Here is a 9,118-nt window from a genome sequence, read left to right as displayed (position 1 = left end):
GGAATGTGGGGGGGGGGCTGGGGACTAGAATGTGGGGGGAGCTGAGGGCTGGAGTGTGGGGGGAGCTGAGGACTGGAATGTGGGGGGATCTGAGGACTGGAATGTGGGGGGAGCTGAGGGCTGGAGTGTGGGGGGAGCTGAGGACTGGAATGTGGGGGGAGCTGAGGACTGGAATATGGGGGGGCTGAGGGGTGGAATGTGAGGGGGGCTGAGGACTGGAATATGGGGGAAGCTGAGGACTGGAATGTGGGGGGAGCTGAGGGCTGGAGTGTGGGGGGAGCTGAGGGGTGGAATGTGGGGGGGGGGGCTGAGGACTGGAATATGGGGGGAGCTGTGGACTGGAGTGTGGGGGGATCTGAGGACTGGAGTGTGGGTGGAGCTGAGGACTGGAATGTGGGTGGAGCTGAGGACTGGAGTGTGGGGGGATCTGAGGACTGGAATGTGGGGGGAGCTGAGGACTGGAGTGTGGGGGGATCTGTGGACTGGAGTGTGGGGGGATCTGTGGACTGGAGTGTGGGGGGAGCTGAGGACTGGAGTGTGGGGGGAGCTGAGGACTGGAGTGTGGGGGGATCTGAGAGCTGGAGTGTGGGGGGAGCTGAGGGGTGGAATGTGGGGGGGGGGCTGAGGACTGGAATATGGGGGGAGCTGTGGACTGGAGTGTGGGGGGAGCTGAGGACTGGAATGAGGGGGGAGCTGAGGGCTGGAGTGTGGGGGGGGGCTGAGGACTGGAATATGGGGGGAGCTGAGGGCTGGAGTGTGGGGGGAGCTGAGGGCTGGAGTGTGGGGGGAGCTGAGGGCTGGAGTTTAGGGGAACCTGAGGACTGGAGTGTGGGGGGGGGGAGTGCTGAGGACTGGAGTGTGGGGGGGGCTGGGGACTAGAATGTGGGGGGAGCTGAGGGCTGGAGTGTGGGGGGAGCTGAGGACTGGAATGTGGGGGGATCTGAGGACTGGAATGTGGGGGGAGCTGAGGGCTGGAGTGTGGGGGGAGCTGAGGACTGGAATGTGGGGGGGATCTGAGGACTGGAATGTGGGGGGAGCTGAGGACTGGAGTGTGGGGGGATCTGAGGACTGGAATGTGGGGGGAGCTGAGGGCTGGAGTGTGGGGGGAGCTGAGGACTGGAATGTGGGGGGATCTGAGGACTGGAATGTGGGGGGAGCTGAGGACTGGAGTGTGGGTGGAGCTAAGGAATGGAGTGTGGGGGGATCTGAGGACTGGAATGTGGGGGGAGCTGAGGGCTGGAGTGTGGGGGGATCTGAGGACTAGAATGTGGGTGGAGCTGAGGACTGGAATGTGGGTGGAGCTGAGGAATGGAGTGTGGGGGGATCTGAGGACTGGAATGTGGGGGGAGCTGAGGGCTGGAGTGTGGGGGGAGCTGAGGACTGGAATGTGGGGGGGATCTGAGGACTGGAATGTGGGGGGATCTGAGGACTGGAGTGTGGGGGGAGCTGAGGACTGGAATGTGGGGGGATCTGAGGACTGGAATGTGGGGGGATCTGAGGATTGGAGTGTGGGGGGAGCTGAGGACTGGAATGTGGGGGGATCTGAGGACTGGAGTGTGGGGGGAGCTGAGTGTAAACACCTTCCCCGTTCTTCACAGTAGCGCTGTCATTGATCGTCTGTTCCCTGATAAAGGGAAAGGCGATCAGTGACGTCACACGTCCAGCCCCGCCCCCCTACAGTTAGAAACACATATGAGGTCACACTTAACCCCTTCAGCTGCCCCTAGTGGTTAACTCCCAAACTGCAATTGTCATTTTCACAATAAACAATGCATTTTTATAGCATTTTTTGCTGTGAAAATGACAATGGTCCCAAAAATTTGTCAAAATTGTCCGAAGTGTCCGCCATAATGTCGCAGTCATGGAAAAAAAAATATTAATGAAAATGCAATCAAACTATCCCCTTATTTGTAAACGCTATACATTTTGCGCAAACCAACCAATAAACGCTTATTGCGATTTTTTTTTACCAAAAATATGTAGAAGAATACGTATCGGCCTAAACTGAGGGAAAAAAAATTGTTTTTTATATATTTTTGGGGGATATTTATTATAGCAAAAAGTAAAAAATATTTTTTTAGTTTTCTTTTGGATCTCATTATGCAATTTGCTAATGTAATCCTCAATGTGCCGAATTTTTCTTAGCATCGTAAGGATTCCAATGCTGTTCCTAATTTTTCTTTAACCACTTAAGACTCGGACCAATATGCAGGTAAAGGACCAGGCCCCTTTTTGCGATTCGGCACTGCGTCACTTTAACTGACAATTGCGTGGTCGTGCGACGTGGCTCCCAAATAAAATTGGCGTCCTCTTTTTCCCCACAAATAGAGATTTCTTTTGGTGGTATTTGATTACCTCTGCGGTTTTTATTTTTTGCGATATAAAAAAAAATAGAGCGAAATTTTTGAAAAAAAATGCAATATTTTTTACTTTTTGCTATAATATATATCCCCCAAAAAATATATATAAAAAACGTTTTGTCCCCTCAGTTTAGGTCGATACGTATTCTTCTACATATTTTTGGTAAAAAAAAGCGCAATAAGCGTTTATCGATTGGTTTGCGCAAAATTTATAGCGTTTACAAAATAGGGGATAGTTTTATTGCATTTTTATTAAAGCGGGAGTTCACCCTAAAAAAAATGTTAACATTAGATTGAGGCTCATTTTGTGAAGGGGAATCGGGTGTTTTTTTTAAATCGAAGCCGTACTTACCGTTTTAGAGAGCGATCTTCTCCGCCGCTTCCGGGTACGGTCTTCGGGACTGGGCGTTCCTATTTGATTGACAGGCTTCCGACTGTCGCATCCATCGCGTCACGAGTAGCCGAAAGAAGCCGAACGTCGGTGCGGATCTATACGCCTGCGCACCGACGTTCGGCTACTTTTGGAAAATCGTGACACGATGGATGCGACTGTCGGAAGCCTCTCAGAAGACTGTCAATCAAATAGGAACGCCCAGTCCCGCAGCCCATACCCGGAAGCGGCGGAGAAGATCGCTCTCTAAAACGGTAAGTACGGCTTCGATTAAAAAAAAACACCCGATTCCCCTAGACAAAATGAGCATCCATCTAATGTTAAAAATTTACATTTCCGGGTGAACCTCCACTTTAATAAAAAATGTTTTTACTACTAATGGCTGCGATCAGCGATTTTTTTCGTGACTGCGACATTATGGCGGACACATCGGACAATTATGACACATTTGTGGGACCATTGTCATTTTCACAGCAAAAAGTGTTATAAAATGCATTGATTATTGTGAAAATGACAATTGCAGTTTAGGAGTTAAACACTAGGGGGCACTGTAGGGGTTAAGTGTGACCTCATGTGTGTTTCTAACAGTAGGGGGCGGGGCTGGACTTGTGACATCACTGATCGTCTTTCCCTATATCAGGGAACAGACGATCACTGACACTGCCACTGTGAAGAACGGGGAAGATGTGTTTACACACACCTCTCCCCGTTCTTCAGCTCCTGTGACCGATCAGGGGACACCGGCAGCAATCGGGTCCGCGGCTGCGGTCATGGAGCTTCGTACCAGGTCGCGGGCGCGCGCCTGCGACCCACGGCTGGGAACTTGAAGAGGACGTACAGGTAAGTGATTGTGCCCAGCCGTGCCATTCTGCCGACGTATATCGGCGTTAGGCGGTCCTTAGGTGGTTAAAGAAAAATTTAGGAACAGCCTATAGAATCCTTACAATGCAAATAAACACATTCAGGATTACATTATCAAATTGTATTATGAGACCCAAAAGAAAAAAGAAAATAAGAAATATCAAAGAGACATCAAGGATTACCACCAGGGAAAGGTATACAAATGGCAAGTAGATAAAATAACAGAAGACACCGTATCCAGGAAATTATCTGCAGATAGAGAATCCACTCATTGAGCCAACTTCCGCCCCACTACACCCACACAAAATAATGTTCCGCAGAGGAAGGTGTATCCCAAGATAAATGAGAATGTGATACAATCCTCACAATCGCATCCTCACCATGAAACACCGAATACAATGTTCTGGTACACAATACATACGAGTCACCCTAAACAATTCAAGTGAACATCAATGCATAACCCCTAAAATATAATCCCTACAATTCTGAGAAAGAGAATGAGATATGATCTGGGTGATCCGTGTCTTACCAAGTTTAGAGGGGAAGATTGACGTCAACCAAGTTCAGCCAGGTGGGGAGTGGTCAGAGATCAGCAGATTTCCTGGTATGTAGGGATGCCTCTGGTGTATCGGTCTGTGATCCTTGCCTTATGGGCCTTCACCCTCTTTATACCATTTTGAACAATAGGCTCATAAAATTGTCCTGGGTTTGTCCCAGGGGTTTTGGCTTCCTTTCTATTGGACAGGAATTCTTTACGATCGGCCAGGTACCAGAGGAGATATATTTTCAGTCACTGGGGGGCGTCTGAGGCTCATCAATGTTTTTCTAAACTTATTGGCCCAGATTCACAAAGCACTTACGCCGACGTATAACACGTTACGCCGACGTAAGTACAAATGTGCGCCAGTGTATTGTCACATTCTGCTGCCTATCGTAGAATGCTGCGAAAGTCACGTGGCGGACAACTGCGCATGCGCAATGCGTTCCAACCGCAAGTGCGATGCGTTCCACAGGATTTACGACGCTACCCTTCAGTGAACCCATCACAATTTGTGACGTATTACCATACACAGAGCGGGGGGGGGGGGAGAGAGAGAGACACATTCAGGCCCCGTACACACGTCCGAGAAACTCGACGGGCAAAACACATCGTTTTGCTCGTCGAGTTCCTTGTGAAGCCGCCGAGGTTCTCGGCGAGCCAAGTTTCCTCATTGACTAACGAGGAAATAGAGAACATGTTCTCTATTTGGCCCGACGAGATCCTCGTCGGTTTCCTCGGCCAAAAGTGTACACACGACCGAGTTTCTCGGCAGAATACGGCTCCGATCGAGTTTCTGGCTGAATTCTGCCGAGAAACTCGGTCGTGTGTACGGGGCCTCAGAGCGAGAGAGAAATAGAGATATAGAGATACCGAGATACATTCAGAGCGAGAGAGAGATAGAGATATAGAGATACCGAGATACATTCAGAGCGAGAGAGGGATACAGATCTAGAGATACTGAGATACATTCAGAGCGAGAGAGGGATACAGATCTAGAGATACTGAGAGAGAACCGGGGCTCAGGGAGGGGATTACCTCCCCTATGTGCATTACTTCCCTTATATAAAATATATGTACACGATCTCTCTCTCGCTCTGAATGTATCTCAGTATCTCTATATCTCTCTTTCTCTCTCGCTCTGAATGGGTCTTCTCCAGGGAACACAAGCCGGCGTATTGTGCGTTGGACGTGTGTCTGGCTGGGCGTACGTTATGTTCACGGCGCAGCTTAGGCAGTTTTGCCGGCATGGTTGTGAGCAGGCGCCTGGGGTGCTGTGCTTTCGTCCACGTCACGGCGCATGCACAGTTCGTGATACGTACCTGTCTGGTGCTCGGCCCATCATTTGCATGGGGTCACGCCTCATTTGCATGGGTTCACGCCCACTTCCACCTACGCCGACGTGCGCCTTCGAAACCCACGCCCCGCTGGTGCAGCGTTGGGAGCACTGGCTTGCTGAATGCAATGCTTGCCTCTCTGTCCTGCGTTGGCGTGGCGTACAGTGTTTGCTCTACGGCGGCGTAATGTGCGCCTTGCTCTCTGTGAATCTGGGCCATTGTGTTAAAAGTAGATGCGTTTCTTTTCTATGAATATTTATCTACACTTGGGGATTTGAATATATGTCTATACGGCTCCCTAATAATTGGCACATAATGTAATCCTTGAATGTGTATTTGATTTGTTAGAATAATACTAACTGCAGGCTTGCATGAACAATAACATGGACCTCGTTAACGTGAACACAACATAGGTGTGATGGGTATTGTCACATGCTCATAATGCAGTATGTATACATGTGTTCTCTTAAGGCCGCGTACACACGACCGGTCCATCCGTTGAGAATGGTCCGACGGAAAAGTTTTCATCGGTTCACCGCTGAAGCAGACTGATGGTCTGATGTGCGTACACACCATCAGTTCAATAACCGATCGGGTCAAAACCCGGTGACGTAAAACACGACGACGTGCTGAAAAAAACGACGTTCAATGCTTCCAAGCATGCGTCGACTTAATTCTGAGCATGCGTGGGTTTTGAACCGATGCTTTTGTGTACTAACCATCGGTTTTGACCAATGGTCAGCCGTCCATCGGTTCGATTTTAAAGCAAGTTCTCTCATTTTTGTCCGAAGGACAACAGACCGATGGGGCGTACACACGGTCGGTTTGGACCGATGAAATTAAACTTCGGTCCGTTTTCATTGGTTTGGACCGGTCGTGTGTACGCGGCCTAATACGTCCACAACGTGGCATGGACGTCATTTATGATCAGTATGTATATATCCATATATATATATGAGGGAGAGAAATAGAAGGAAATATATTGACATGTATAGGACATTTTCTTTAGCTGGCCGGCCCTGCACTTTAGACTGAACTTACGAACAGTCCAGTTGTACAAACAGATCCTTCTTATCAATACTCTTTAGTCAATTCAGCCCTGGTCTTATCATACATTCGATTGTTCAGCTTTTGGGTGTCATATACCTTACGACATTGTCCATTGTCTGACAGACAGCTAAAGTCAACCTGGTTATTTGGCTAGGGATTTGACCTTACAATGGGTTTCATACTCATTCTTCTTCTTTAGTTGAAAGTCTTGTAACACACACAAACTATCTCTAGCAAGCTTGTGTAGTGTTTGTTTTCTTCTGGGGAGGGGAAAGTGTTGCCTTTTTTTCTTTTCTTGCCCGATTTAAATGAAAGTAGAATATTTTGTCTCTTGAAAAGAAATAAGGTTTTGAGATATCAACGTCATGACAAGCCTAAACTCATGCTTGGGCCAAACCGGTCACCAAACTCTAGTAACCAATCAGCTTCCAGGTTTTATTGTCAAAGCATCATTGAACAAGCTGAAGTTAGAAGCTGATTGGTTACTATACACAGCTGCACCAGATTCTGTGTGCACCAATTATAGCAGATCTCCCCCCATTGAGAGGAGGGCCCTGAGCAAACATTTTCACAGAATACCTCCTGACAAAGAAGAAAGGTGAGGGCTACAGCCATGGGCGTCCGCTGAACTTTTTTCAGGGGGGGGGGAGCATCATTTTAAGGTCATCCATGCTCAGTTCCTTTTTGACAATGTCATGAAGGGGAGGGGCTTAGTCATTGGTGCAGGTACAGCGTGGCTCTCTGGTTGTTGCGGGTACAGCGTGGCTCTCTGGTTGGTGCGGGTACAGCATGGCTCTCTCTCTGGCTTCCCCCAGCATGAGCACAGTATTCTCTTTTCTCCTCTTGTAACCCCCCCCCCCCCAGCAGAGTGCTTGCATGCTGGGGGCTTTAGCATGGTGTCTGTGGACACGCTGGGGCCGCCACTCTTAAGGGACTACATTTCCCATGATGCCGCCAGTCCCCAGAATCTTCCGATTGGCCCTCATGGCGAGGAAAGTAGGAAGCAAGGCAGCGGCACGGCGAATCCAATTAGAGCCGCTCTCTCTCTCTTCTAGCTCCAGCTGACAGAGAGGGGGAGGGGGGGGATCGGGGGAGATAGACAGTACAGCCAGCCCACGGGTCTCCTCTCCCTGTCACAGCGCAGCTGCTCCATTTACCAGAGAACTCTGCAGCGGAGCTGTGACAGGGAGATGAGAACTGCGGGCTGGCTGTACTGTATATCTCCCCCGATCGCCCCCCTCTCTGTCAGCTGGAGCTCGAAGAGAGAGAGCGGCTCTAATTGGATTCGCCGTGTCACCGCCTTGATTCCTGCCTGCTGTTTTTCTCCCCGAGGATCATCTCACTGGTTTCTAGGGGGGGGGGGAAGCGCCCTCCCTTGCCCTATGGAGCGGACGCCCATGGCTACAACATAGTTGTTTACATAGGTGGGTAAGAGATGCCAGGAGATGGTATAATAGCAGGCTCCCAATGCTTTTTTCCATCCCCTCTTAACTGTTAAAGGGGTTGTAAAGGTTTAATTTTTATTTTTAAATACCAAACATACCATACTTATCTCCACTGTGCAGTTTGTTTTGCACAGAGTGGCTCTGATCCTCGTCTTCTGGGGTCCCTCATTGGCTGTCCCGGCTCCTCCCCGCAAGAGCTAACCCCCCTCTGGAAAGCTCTCTCCCAAGGGGGTTAGCTTGTGGGCGCGCTCCCGTGTGCTCCCGTGCTATTGCCGCCGAGTGTATCACTCGGCCCCAGCGCGCTGCATCATTGATTTGATTGACAGCAGCGGGAGCCAATGGCTGCGTTGCTATCAATCATCTAATGAAGAGCCCACGAGAGCCAGGGGAAAGCAACGCTGGATCTCGTTCACCAAGATTCGGGGCTCAGGTAAGTAAAACGGGGGCTTGGGGGCCAGAGAGTGCAAGGTGTTTTTTCACCTTAGTGCATAGGATGCATTAAGGTGAAAAAATACGAAGCTTTACAACCCCTTTAAGTATGTTTTCTGAAGACAACTCTGCGTAGCTGTTCACCAAATTAAGCCTTGTACCACAAACCGAAGCCTGCGCCGCCATATTTCCTTCCTTATTTATCAGAAGTCGGCTATCTCTTCTATGCTCTTGTAGCCAGCCCTCAATGATGCACCTGCCAGCCGCTGTGCGTCCCTGCTCCTGCAGCCTCTTTAACCTCTTGTTACTACCAGGTCATACCACCTGAGACTGGTAGGAAGGGTTCCTGATCATCCTGAGCACTGTAATTGGCCACACAGTGATGATGTCATCTGGAGACTGTCCTACCAACTCCCTATCGTCGGTAGCAGTTGATGACAGTTCAGTCACAATTCTAGTGGTGCCAATTGAATGCCGACCCAGAACACCAAAGCAATGCATATATGCGGAGGATCGGTGTTAAGTATCATATGTGCCTAAAGCTGCCGTGAAGAGGTTAATCAAAGAACTGTAGACCGCAAATCATAATAAGGTCAATACCCTCTGGTGAGCTATTTGTAGGCACTGGTGTATGGGACTGAGCTATTAAGAGGGATTCATATACAATGGTAGTTGAAGATAAATGATCAAGAAAAGATACACATTTT

The sequence above is a fragment of the Rana temporaria genome, chromosome 6, assembly GCF_905171775.1.
Source record: "Rana temporaria chromosome 6, aRanTem1.1, whole genome shotgun sequence".
Classification (NCBI taxonomy): Eukaryota; Metazoa; Chordata; class Amphibia; order Anura; family Ranidae; genus Rana; species Rana temporaria.
This window is presented reverse-complemented; position numbering follows the sequence as displayed.